Consider the following 13473-nt stretch of genomic DNA (forward strand, 5'->3'; position numbering starts at 1 on the left):
AAAAACTATAGGCTATCAACACTCCCTGTCTTAAAATGATTAGAACGATTCATTCCATATCTATACTTTTTCCAACATGTAAGCCTGACAAGTTCTTTTGTTATGCAAAACTATAAAATGAAATGAAAGTACAAAGCTGGCGATAGCATCACCAGTGTTTTACACTGAGCTGCTTTAATGAAATTTTCCTTTCCCAGAGAATCGACAAGCTCCATTCCCCTGGCGGAGCATTTAATTACAAAACCCACATAAGATTATGAAACTATACAGCATATGGTGAGAGGAACGGGATTCCTTTGATGTGCACTTGTAATGGCAGCAGTGGAAAAAAGAACGAGACAAATGCCTTTACCTCATTTGAATCAAGAAGCATCAGAGAAAGAGAGAGAGAGCTTCCAAGTTCAGCTCACTGTTCTCTCTTTTATTGCTAACTCCACCACCTCCCACCCCACCTCCCTCACCTTTCCCATCACAGCATTGAGACGTGTCAGAAAGCGGCGGAGAATCTGTGAGGGTTGTTAAAATGTCAACCCGTTTTAACGCTCTGAGGCTTGCAGGGTGTCATGGCCTTCCGACGGTGGAGAGCATGTGTTGTTCTGAATGGGGCGCCCTTTGTAATCGAAGGTGAAGCTCTGTGTTTAAAGGAAGCACTTGCTCGTCTAAGAGGAATCCACAAAACATGACAAACTGAGACGCTCGGGGCAGCAGCGCTTGTCTTCTGCTGCCGCTTCAACACATTTCACAGACTTAAGGGTGGGAGCGCGTTAGCAGGCTTGGAAAGCCATGTCATTCAAGACGGTGTTGTTTGACAGTCGGAAGCGGTGCGTTGCAAAGAAACCTCAGTGGTTCAGTAAGAGAGGGCATTGAGGCTGCTGGGAGATGATATGAGTCAATCGTACAAGGATTGTACAAGAATAAAACATGTGTCCATGAAAATGTAAAGAGGAGCCAAATGAACTAAATAAACATGAGGCACCTCCTTGAAGCTTACTGTACATCGTACCTTGGTCAAGTAGACTAGAGTACAGTAATGAATCCATATTGCCATGACCCAAGAAAACAAAATAAGTAGCCTACTGTTTTGAGCCTAGTCCTTTCCATACAACTGACAATCTAAGTGAACATGCTGTTTTTCTATGTTATATTGCCCCAAAGCAACTATTCACTCATAGAATTACTGCACTGGAAATACACATTTTAATAGCTTCAAGAAAATCATTATTATTATGTTGACATTATGCCAATACGCCATTCATTTACTGATATTATTCTCGCAGTTCCATGCCTTTTCAGTTGTGATTTTATGAAGGTATTTTCTCTCCTGGCTGTCATGTTCTTGGAACTCAATAACCCCTAGATTTCATTAGCTCCTCTCTCGGTGTGATGTATTTACTCTGGTGACATCAATGTTTGTCTGCCCATGAAAGGCAAACAATGGTATTCTTGAGGGGGAGCGTTTGAAAAGGTAGGTTCTAGTTGAGTGGGGGGGACAACTGACTTTGAGTTTGTGGGCTTTGCTTTCATAATGTTCCATACAGTACCAATTTAGGATTTGTAGTTTGCTATGTTTTTATCTTTTACCATGAAAATCTTTAATGTTCTGAATGTACATTTTCAAAGTGTGTGTGTACGTGTTTAACTATTCTTGTGGGGACTTCTGGTCCCCACAAGAATAGCAAACAAACAAAAATTTGACCAACTGGGGACATTTTGTTCATCCCCACAAGGTCAAATGCTATTACTTGGGGGCTTAGGGTAAAGGTTAGAATTAGTTCAGGTTAGAATTAGGTTTAGGGTTAGGAAGTTAGGTTTAGAGTTAAGGTTAGGTTTTGGGGTTAAGGTTAAGTTTAGGTTAAAAGTACGGGTTAGGGATAGAGTTAGGTTTAGATTTAGGGGTTAGGGAAAATATGATTTTGAATGGGACTGAATTGTGTGTCCCCACAAGGTTAGCTGTACAAGACTGTGTGTATACATATTTGTTTTTTGTACAGTGTGTTGTGGCATAGCCCATAACGAGGACTCTGAAAGGAATCAATGTTCCATTCCACAATCGAGATACTCAATCTAAGGGCTGTTGCATAATCATTATGAAGCCTTATCAGCTTCATACTGTAGCCTACACTGTGTGAAGCATAGCTAAACAGAGTCAATCTCTGGTTTCTTCTTCCTACACCTGAGGAGGTTAAGGGTCACATGACAAGCGTTAAGTTAAGACACAACCACAGTTTATTATTCGAAGATGTTATCACTTGCACAGACGAAGGAAGCGTCAGAGATACCTGTTGAAAAGTTATCAGCGAATCAGAAATACATTTTAAAAAGTACTTAACCGGCCCCTACCAACCCCATGGACTATAGCCAGTATTGTAGAATGAATGCATTTTAGCTTGCATACATTAACATAAACTTTACATGGACATTCGAATCTGAGCTTCAGCATTGTGCAACATAGACAAACTAACTGGATCAGCTGGCAGTTGATAGGAGGATTTTCAAAAGAACATAAGCAAACGTTAAGCACACTAAGGGTAACTCATTTGCGCACCACTTTCATTCATGTGTACATTTTCAAAAGTATGCACCTAGTGCCCCAATCTGCTCTAGATGAAATGAAAGATGATGCCCTTAGAATAAAACATGCAAATCAAACATGACCTTCAGTTTTCAGTTTTGGTGGTGTAAATCCTACACTGTAGTCTGCCCTGTACATCAGTAGTCTACATCAATTTGTCCTTGGATACATCACATTCTCTCACTTGCCATTGGTTGGCCATTGATTGCAACTCTCATTTGAATAAGCTAAGTTCCCTACGCGCAGCACCATCAAGAATGGCCACCCACAATGATGGCCACCCATTTCAAAAATATGGAGGTGTAGATACGCCAATTCCAGTACCTGTGCCTTTTTTGTGCTCCTTTGAAAATCACCCTGCATGTTCAATGATTGGCTCAATACAATAAGGTTCACCAATTTTATATTTCTTCTTCTTACTATTTTCTGACCATCATTTGATTGTTAAAAACTGGATCGAATACTTGATATTGATGATACTCTGTTACAGTAATGATGCACAATGCATTCTGAGGGGGAAAAAACTATTTCCCTAAGGAAAACTATCACTTTCCAAATAATGTTTAGGCAAAATTCACCATTGTAATCCACTATAAGCAGAACAATGTTAGAGAATAAAAAGACATCTTGATGTCCAATGTGGTGATAGTCATGTCTGGGCTTTTCAAAATAAAGGTCCCCTCTACTGAGCAATCATTTAGTAGTGTCCACTCTTCTCTTCACATCCAGATGTCCTTTGTTACCCTGTGCTTGTAAGTCTTCCAGAAGATTCATAGTATAGTCTCCAATAGAGGGAGTCTCTATTTACAAAAAGGGTCGCTGCAATGTTCTTGAGTCCATGATGGTATTCCACAGGTAAAGACCCAGTAACATTTATTGATCCACCTGTAACACAAACACATTTCCATGAACATCAGACCATCCAGATTTCATCTCACAATTAATACAGTATGTGCAGTACAAGCAACGCCACTGTTTTCACCACCCAGTTGTTGAGTTATAAAAGGATTCTAGAGTGTCTTTGAAATGTAGACATAAAGGTTAATGAACAGATTAATTAAAAATCCATTGTTCTACATTCAGTCCCCAGTGACTACAGAGTCAGTTTGTATCTTGTACTTTTCCCAGAAGAATTTGAGGTTATTTGGTGCAAAGTAATCACAAGTCTATCACAAGGCCTTTTGCATCTAAAGTTTACGGTTCATCTGCCCGCATTATGAAATGACCTTTTTTGAAAAGTTTACAATTCTTAATCTCATGACCTAATCTTGTATGAATTAGGTGGTTGGTTTTCTTTGCTAGTTTTAATGAGAAAAGGCAATAAAGTGAGCAAAGAAAAGCTATCAGGAGATATTAGCGTCTCCGCTCACAGTGGTCAACAAACAAAGCAAACTCATTAGCGTTCGCAGCCACTGAAATTACCTCTGTCACACTGACTGCACAAGTCACACATGATTTTGTCCACTTCTTTTTCCAGATAGGGGCAAAACAATAATGATAAGCATAATACTAAATCAAGATTTGAAAGGCACAAGTGCTTTCCCCTGGATAGAAATGTGCTTTCCCAACTAAATGCCTTTCCCCATCCGTGCTGGGAAATGATTTGTAGTGGTAGGGCTACACTCAGTGGGAGGAAATTCCTTGAAGGAAATTGAAACAGAGAATATGTTTTGCAGTTTAGGCCAAGTTGTTGTTCAAATTTTTCCTGTTCCACCTTCCATATCAGATTCTGGCCTATCCTGACAGGGATGGTGTTTTTATCTTGATAAAGGACTTGTGTGGATAGAATTTGCCTTACCGTACAGACTGAGGTTTTCTGCCTCCCCTAGTTTAATGCTGTCAGATACTCTCAGCACTTCGGACCCTTCACAAGATTAAATTGCCCGTCATGAAGCTCCGGCTCTGACTGACAGCTCCTCGGCTCAGGCAAAAGTACATTCCGGAAAGGGCTTAAGAAACGTGCCTTGCGAGGAACACCCATAACACCTTCATAACGACGTTCCACTATCGATTCCAGCAGACTGTCTACCGACTAGGCCAGTCTGACAGCTGAGGGAAGCTGCCACGGCAGTTGTCAAGCTACATTTTTACTGCTGAACTTTGCAAAGAAAACAGGCACCTTTGACAGACTAATCAGCTATTTGACTGTGGACAGGCCCATTTTTCATATGTCATAATACACTGTATTCTCTGTCTCTGAATAAATTATCTTAAAATATAGTGATATAAAATTTAAATGACAACCCCCAGGCATCGCCTAACTTCATATTAAAAAATCTCTCATAATCATATCAAACACACTCTCAGTAAATTCCACAGATATTTAGGTTAGCACTACGCCACTTTGCATATGTGTAAGGAGAGAGTGTCTTCTTGTCGTTCATATTGCAATAAATTCTCCCCCTCAACGAGCCATTTACATTTCCGAGCTGTCACTGTGATTAATGTGGTACTAATTTGAGAATAATTCCATGCTACAAAGACAAAGAGCAGGCGCAGGCTTTTGTCAGCAGAGAAAGGAGCCTACACGAGACAGATCTAACGGCATCTCAGTGGAGTTGTCGCAGAAGGGGAAAATGAATGCATCGACTGAGATCATCATCACCAACAGAAGACAGGAGGAATTAAATAGGAATGTGGCACCTTCTGAAGGTTTTTCAGGCTGCTTTTAAAACATTTAACTCATAATCTCTTTCTGAATCATATTCAATCACATACATTGTGTTAAACCTAAGGCTGAGTGAAAACAATGAGCGAAACAGGCCTATAGCTGCATGGGTCAGAGGGTGACTCATGAAATCCGTAACACAAAGATACCCAACCTGGCTCGGCTCATTATTCACTGTACAATTATCATTTTCCAATCTATAATGGCTAAATGGGTTATTTGGACATGTTATGCTAGATAATCATTCTCCTGTTCATTCTCCTGCATTCTCAATAGGTTTTGCCCGTGGCAGGGAAGCACATTAGCGGGTAGATGGAAATACGCTTTCATTTTAATGTAAGGCAATTTTATTGAGATGGCATAATCACATTATGGGGAAGCAATGTATTTTCCATCTTCCAAAAGATGTTGAAGTATCTTGGATGGCAGGTAAAGCAATTAGAACACTCTCTCCAGCTGTTTTGTTGAATTTATCAATTTAAACCATACATTATCCATGTATAGTCATTACTTGCATCCTAATAAGTACAATTAAGGAGCATGGTGTAAATCTTATTTCTTCATTAAGCAAATGTTCAAAATAATAGAAATGGTTTGTTTGCTGTTTCTCACCAGCACTTGACACAGTAGGATGCAGATAATGTTTAAACTGTAATATTCAATATTTGCATTAAATGCAATAGTCTGAATTCAGAAAACAATGAACATTAACACTGATACTGGTCTAATTCAATCAAATTTATCTATCAAGATTGCATCACCTTGATTCGGTTCCGTGGCATCAAGGGTTACCAGAGCTGATCCCTGTCCGATGAGATCTTTCCGGCGTTCCGTGTTAACAAAGACAGGGGGAAAAGAAGAAGTGAAGAGATGGGTTTTACATTTCAAACCAGGCGAAATGAACACGTGCGTGAGGTTATTATGGTTGATCAATCCATCAATACAGCTGCAGCAATACCGGCCACCAAAAAAAAAACATTCCATTTTGAGGTCCCGACTAATCCCTGGATCGATAATTACAGGCTCCAGACAGGTGTGGTGTGGCCAGTTTAAATAATTAAGTACATGGAAGGAGGCAGAACTCAAGTCTAGGGGTCGTCATAACCCAGGGAAGGATATGGGCATCGGGTTACCGCGTTAAAAGCAAGTAATTGGAGTGAGTAATTTGCACGTTTCGGTCCTCAAATGGCTCTGATAGTGCTAAGGAGACATGTTGGACCCTCAGATATAGGCCCCCGGGGTCCCAGTAGTGACTGCAAACATTAGACCGTTTTAGCAATGGCACGGCAGAGTGCTGTAATTTCAGACTAAACAGTTTGACCTTGACCAATGATACTAATAGGCAAGGTCAATAGATTGAGAAACATATAGGTGCCTTCTTAAACTGAAGTTGACTGTACTTGGCTACTATGAGGACTACTATGACCGCTACCATGTTGGTACTCCGTACAGCTGAAATTAAATTCAATGGCTTGTTGCCACTGTCTAAAGTGCAATGTGTTGATTACGATGACCCTTACCTTGGTAGTCTTTATCTTGTTCCCCGTGGCGCAGCTCCATCCCTTTAGATCTGGGAGGACTTTACACTCCTCCCCATCCAGACATGGATGCATCTGACACCACCACTTCTGCTCCACTATAGAGGCTAGGGGAGAACAGAGGCACCGTTATGATGAGCAGCTTTGAGAGATACTAGGGAGACATACAGGAACAGACATGTTCCTTGTTTTACAAAACACTAGGGCTGGGAATTGCCAGGGACCTCACGATACAATATTATCACGATACTTAGGTGCCAATACGATATGTATCGCGATTCTCACGATTCTATATGTACTGCGATTTTGATGTTCCAAACTTATTGCTCACTATGTGTCTGCTGCAGAGAGAGACATGAGAGAGCCATGAGAAAATTAGTTTTGATTAGTCAGGGAAATACAAGTGCTGAAAACATGTTGGCCCACAATTTAAAAATAAGATGGAGAACAAGCTATAGGATGAAAAATAGCGGCGTTTTGGCGCATGTACAGCTGATGAGCGCTACCAAACGCTTACGCTAACTACCTATTTCTTTTACAAATCAATACTTGGAGTCAAATATTGATAGAATATTGGCAAAAAATAATATGGTGAAACGTAACGGTATCGACCCCCCCCCATCACCACAAAATACCATGAAGTTGTTGTATTGTATTTAATGAGAGCCAAACCATCATGCACAGAGACTTATTTGTATCCCACAGGCATGATTATAACAGCAATTTTGTGTAAAGCACCTTTAGAAGTGACAGTAATTGTACAACGTTGGCTGTATCATACGGTTTGATGTCCAACAGAATACATTTCAAACACTTAACAATGCTTTGAGGAGGTGATCAGGCTCAAACTGAGATGAGAGCTCAGGTAATCCCTGGATGTATAAAAAATAATAATTAAAAGGTTAAGTGCTGATCATTTTTCAGAGATCACCCGTGGAGCACTTTAAACTGGGCGCCATTGGCACAGCGCTTTAATTTGCTGAGAATGTCAATACTCAAATGTCATCGAATAGGTCAAACGCATCTGGTGCCAGACTTTAGGTGTGAACTGCTTTTCAAGCCCAAATTGAGGCAGCTCTTTCTGCCTGGTTGGTGGTCTGACTGCCACATTAGTGTGGGTAAGTGATGTTCTGGGACTGACATGGCATAGATGTAAGTCAACTTCAAGTGCCTTTTTTGAAAATGTGAGGGTTTCAAATCGTCCCCTTCCCTTAGAAAGCATAGTGATTGCTGTGCACTTTCTATTGATTTCAAAGCAAAAACTTCCCTTCCCACTTCCTGTAGACCTAGTAGCATAATAAGGACTTTATGGGACAATGATACATTAGTCTTAACATTCTGATATACAGCACTGTTAATCACCTACATTCACTTTGCAATACAAGGGAACAGGTTTGGAGCCTTGCAAATTAATCTGTGAGCTTTTGAATATGATACCAGGTGCACAAGGAATGCAGCAAATATAATGTAAGCTAAGCAAAACTGGGAGGTTTGTGAATTCACGGTTCTGTGGTCAAAACTTCAGCCTTGTGGAATTATAAAGCGGTTTTGAGTATATGTAAAGCTGAGTTGACTTTGCAGTGAGGCCTGTTGAAGTGTAGCTAAACCTTGAATGTGGAAATCAGAGTGGCTGTATGATATAACCCAATGAAAGGAAACATGACGCAGCAGTCGTCAGCTTTATGCTTCAGAAGAAGCACATCTACCATGAGGGCTCCCGAGTGGCGCAACGGTCTGAGGCACTGCATCTCGGGGCTAGAGGCATCCCTACAGACCCTGGTTCGATTCCAGGCTGTATCACAACCGGCCGTGATTGGGAGTCCCATAGGGCGGTGCACAATTGGCCCAGCGTCGTCCAGGGTTAGGGTTTGGCTGGGGTAGGCCATCATTGTAAATAAGAAATTGTTCTTAACTGACTTGCCTAGTTAAAATAAAGATATGTAAATCAAGTACATATCTTTCTACTGGCAACTTTGAAGCACTCAAATCTACAGTTCACATGCAAACATACACTGATTTCATTATTGATACAGCATTAGACCTATAAAATGATGGTCAGTATTGACATTCGTATTCTGTACATTGAAAACCTCTTACGAATTAAGGGAATAGAAGAGATTTAAGGAATACATCTGTTTTTGAAAGCCAAGAGTACTATTGGCATACTTCGCTCACCATATATAAATCAAATGTATATCTAATTTCACACTTATTTCACAGAAACACATTCCCTGCTTGCCACACATGAGAATTGCTCCAAAACAAGGAGCAGCCACTTATACCCCTGATCTGTCAGTAATTTGAGGATTAAGTCGTACGGTATTAATGGGAGGTGAATCTGGCTTCAAATCAAATCAAATTGTATTTGTCACATGCGCCAAATACAACAGGTGTACAGTGAAAGTTGTCCTGTCCCCTTAGCAGAAAACCCCCTCCAAAGCATAATGTTTCCACCTCCATGTTTGACGGTGGGGATGGTGTTCTTGGGGTCATAGGCAGCATTCCTCCTCCTCCTCCAAACACAGCGAATTGAGTTGATGCCAAAAAGCTCAATTTTGGTCTCTTCTGACCACAACACTTTCACCCAGTTGTCCTCTGAATCATTCATATGTTCATTGGCAAACTTCAGACGGGCATGCACATGTGCTTTCTTGAGCAGGGGGACCTTGCGCGCGCTGCAGGATTTCAGTCCTTCACGGCGTAGTGTGTTACCAATTGTTTTCTTGGTGACTATGGTCCCAGCTGCCTTGAGATCATTGACAAGATCCTCCCATGTAGATCTGGGCTGATTCCTCACCGTTCTCATGATCATTGCAACTCCATGAGGTGAGATCTTGCATGGAGCCAGCCCCAGGCCGAGGGAGATTGACAGTTATTTTGTTTCTTCCATTTACGAATAATCACACCAACTGTTGTCACCTTCTCACCAAGCTGCTTGGCGATGGTCTTGTAGCCCATTCCAGCCTTGTGTAGGTCTACAATCTTGTCCCTGACATCCTTGGAGAGCTCTTTGGTCTTGGCCATGGTGGAGAGTTTGGAATCTGATTGATTGCTTCTGTGGACAGGTGTCTTTTATACAGGTAACAAACTGAGATTAGGAGCACTCCCTTTAAGAGTGTGCTCCTAATCTCAGCTCGTTACCTGTATAAAAGACACCTGGGAGCCAGAAATCTTTCTGATTGAGAGGGGGTCAAATACTTATTTCCCTCATTAAAATGCAAATCAATTTATAACATTTTTGACATGCGTTTTTCTGGATTTTTTTTGTTGTTATTCTGTCTCTCACTGTTCAAATAAACCTACCATTAAAATTATAGCCTGATCATTTCTTTGTCAGTGGGCAAACGTACAAAATCAGCAGGATCAAATACTTTTTTCCCTCACTGTACAGGGGGGTACCGGCACAGAGTCAATGTGTGGGGGCACCGGTTAGTTGAGGTAATATGTACATGTAGGTAGAGTTATTAAAGTGACTATGCATAGATGATAACAACAGAGAGTAGCAGCGGTGTAAAGGAGGGAGGGGGGCAATGTGAATAGTCTGGGAAGCCATTTGACTAGATGTTCAGGAGTCTTATGGCTTGGGGGTAGAAGCTTTTTAGAAGCTTCTTGGACCTAGACTTGGCACTCCGGTAACGCTGCTGTGCGGTAGCGGGCTTGGGCCCAACGTTGCAGTGAAGGCGTAAAATTGGTTTCTGGTGGGAAAAGACAACACATATCTGGGTGCCTGAAGATAACACTCATTGAAACGGCTCTGAGATTCACAACATCTACTTTCACGTCCTATAGGTACAGTGCCTTCAGAAAGTATTCACACCAGTAGAGGCTGCTGACTGGAGAATGGCTCATAATAATGGCCGGAATGGAGAAAATGGAATGGCACCAAACATCTGGAAACCATGTGTATTGATGCATTCTGCTCCAGTCATTACCACGAGCCTGTTCTCCCCAATTAAGGTGCCACCAACCTCCTGTGATTCACACCCCTTGAGTCAATACATGTTAGAATCACCTTTGGCAGCGATTACAGCTCTGAGTCTTTCTGGGTAAGTCTCTAAGAGCTTTGCACACCTGGATTGTACAGTATTTGCACGTCATTCTTGTTGATCTTTGCTAGACAGCCATTTTCAAGTCTTGACATAGATTTTTAAACCAATTTAAGTCAAAACTGTAACTAGGCAACTCAGGAAAATTAAATGTCATCTTGGTACGCAACTCCAGTGTATATTTGGCCTTGTGTTTAGGTTATTGTCCTGCTGAAAGTTGAATTTGTCTCATAGTGTCTGTTGGAAAGCAGACTGAACCAGGATTTCCTCTTGGATTTTTCTTGTGGTTAGCTCTATTCCGTTTCTTTTAATCATTAAAAAAAATCCCTAGTCATTGCTGATGACAAGCATACCCGTAACATGACGCAGCCACCACCATGCTTGAAGAATGGTACTCAATGATGTGTTGTGTTGGATTTGCCCCAAACAACACTTTCTATTCAGGACATAAAATGTATTTCTTTGCCACATTTTTAGCAGTATTACTTTCTGTATAGGCCTTCATTTTTTCACTCTGTCAATTAGGTTAGTATTGTGGAGTAACTACAATGTCGTTGACCCATCCTCACTTTTCTCCTATAACAGCCATTCAACTCTAACTGTTTTAAAGTCAACATTGGCCTGGTGAAATCCCTGAGTGGTTTCCTTCCTCTCTGGCAACTGAGTTAAGAAGGATGCCTGTATCTTTGTAGTGACTGGGTGTATTGATACATCCAAAGTGTAATTAATAACTTAATAACTTCACAATGCTCAAAGGGATATTCAATGTCTGCTTTTTTTACATTTATACCCATCTACCAACAGGTACCCTTCTTTACGAGGTATTGGAAAACATCCCTGGTCTTTGTGGTTGAACCTGTGTTTGAAATTCACTGCTCGACTGAGGGACCTTACAGAGATGAGGTAGTCATTCAAAGATCATGCTAAAACACTATTATTGCACAAAGTCCTTGCAACTTATTATGTTACTTGTTAAGCACATCTTTTACTCCTGAACGTATTTAGACTTGCCATAACAAAGGGGTTGAATACTTATTGACTGAAGACATTTCAGCTTTTCATGTTTTATTAATTTGAAAAGCATTTTTTAAACATAATTCCGCTTTGACATTATGGAGTATTTTGTGTAGGCCAGTGACAAAAAAAATCTAAGTTTAATTAATTTTAAATAAGGGCTGTAACACAACAAAATGTGGAAAAAGTCAAGGGGTATGAATACTTTCTGAAGGCCGTGTATTTGGCATGTTCAGCTCATTCTAATAGGACCACATGGTTCTACAGACTATAGGGAATGAGAGGAGGAGTACAATTCAGCAAGGCCATTACTGTAAAAGGCAGAGACACTACTGAGTTGTAAAGCATCAGACTCCACTAAATGTAAGGAATTTTAGGTTGAAAAACAAGAGACCAAACTAATTTCCCATGAGGATACGACTATGGCACAGGAGCACTTCTGGTAAACACTGTTTAACACATTTCATTACAGTTTAACACTTGTAAAGTGCATTGTAAAGTTTAAGTATAAGACAAAGTATAAATGAAGCCTCTGTGGATGGCTATGACTAAGCACCTTGTGGTCTGAAGCGTTACAAAATTAACAACAATTCTTAAGAGCAGTTTCACTAAGGAAGATGGTGCGAGCTCACAATATAAAGATTTAATGATGATCTCAGCCTAATCTCCTCCTATTAGTCCGAGTGGAACAGACCATCAGCAAAAAATGACACATCGATAGCACATTAAATATTCAGCTGGAACGTACCATCTACACAGGACGGGGCAGCTCTGGTCGTCCCGGCCACTTGTCCAGGGAAGCAGGAGCATTTAACCGTTTGGGAGCGTTCTTCTATTTTGTTCTTGTTGCAGCATCGATGCAACGCCACAACCTCACAAGTGCCGGTTCTGACTTGATGCACTGTAGAAAACATAGAACAGAATGAAATCAGAATTAGCCACTTGATAAGTCAGTAAATGCTTGTCAGAACCAAAATAATGCAACAGTACTTCCACATAGCCTAAAACTCAAGTTCTTGTCATAGTGCAGCACAGAAAAAAGAGCCACAAAGCAAATACTATTGTATTACTTATGCTGTGTGACTACAAAAAACGTTAGAATCAAGCGTTCATTTTTAACAGGCAATAGAGTAGGCCTACTATATATCAATTGTAGAGTTAACTTTGTATTAGGTTGGCTAACAGCCTGTTCACATAATCAGAACACTGAAGGCAGGTAGCCTAGTGGTTAGAGTGTTGGATGTGTAACTGAAAGGTTGCAAGATCGAATTCCTGAGCTGACAAGGTAAAAATCCGTTGTTCTGTCCCTGAACAAGGCAGTTAACCCACTGCTCCTAGGCTGTCATTGAAAATAAGAATTTGTGACTTGCCTGGTAAAATAAATAAAATATACCTGTTAAGGGAGGCTCCCAAATACTTATGCGGTATCCAAACCCTGAAGGTACAGAATAACTCCAATTAAGCTTTAAAACAGTTTTTAACCGCAAGTATCAGCCGAGGAATTAGTAGGCTATTCTGCCATTCAAAAAACAATTGAAAAATACCTATCTTAGGAGTTGCTGTATTTTGAGCCAATTTACAGCTCAGGCTACATTGTCTGAATTATTTAGAGACTGTGCTGCTTCCTGCTCTTTT

General features: G+C 40.7%; 1 non-coding gene across 1 annotated transcript in view; it reads right to left on the reverse strand.

Annotated features, from left to right (window-relative positions):
* Positions 1 to 2203: 2203 nt before the first annotated feature.
* The window catches only part of LOC106609476 (uncharacterized), a 57421-nt gene continuing 46151 nt past the window's right edge, over positions 2204 to 13473 (reverse strand). The window contains exons 3-6 of the transcript XR_006770658.1: positions 12587 to 12739; positions 6761 to 6885; positions 6002 to 6058; positions 2204 to 3457 (exon numbers count right to left, since the gene is read on the reverse strand). This is a non-coding gene — a transcript (uncharacterized protein). The remainder of the gene's footprint in view (positions 3458 to 6001; positions 6059 to 6760; positions 6886 to 12586; positions 12740 to 13473) is intronic.

This window comes from Salmo salar, chromosome ssa07 (assembly GCF_905237065.1).
Source record: "Salmo salar chromosome ssa07, Ssal_v3.1, whole genome shotgun sequence".
NCBI lineage: Eukaryota > Metazoa > Chordata > Actinopteri > Salmoniformes > Salmonidae > Salmo > Salmo salar.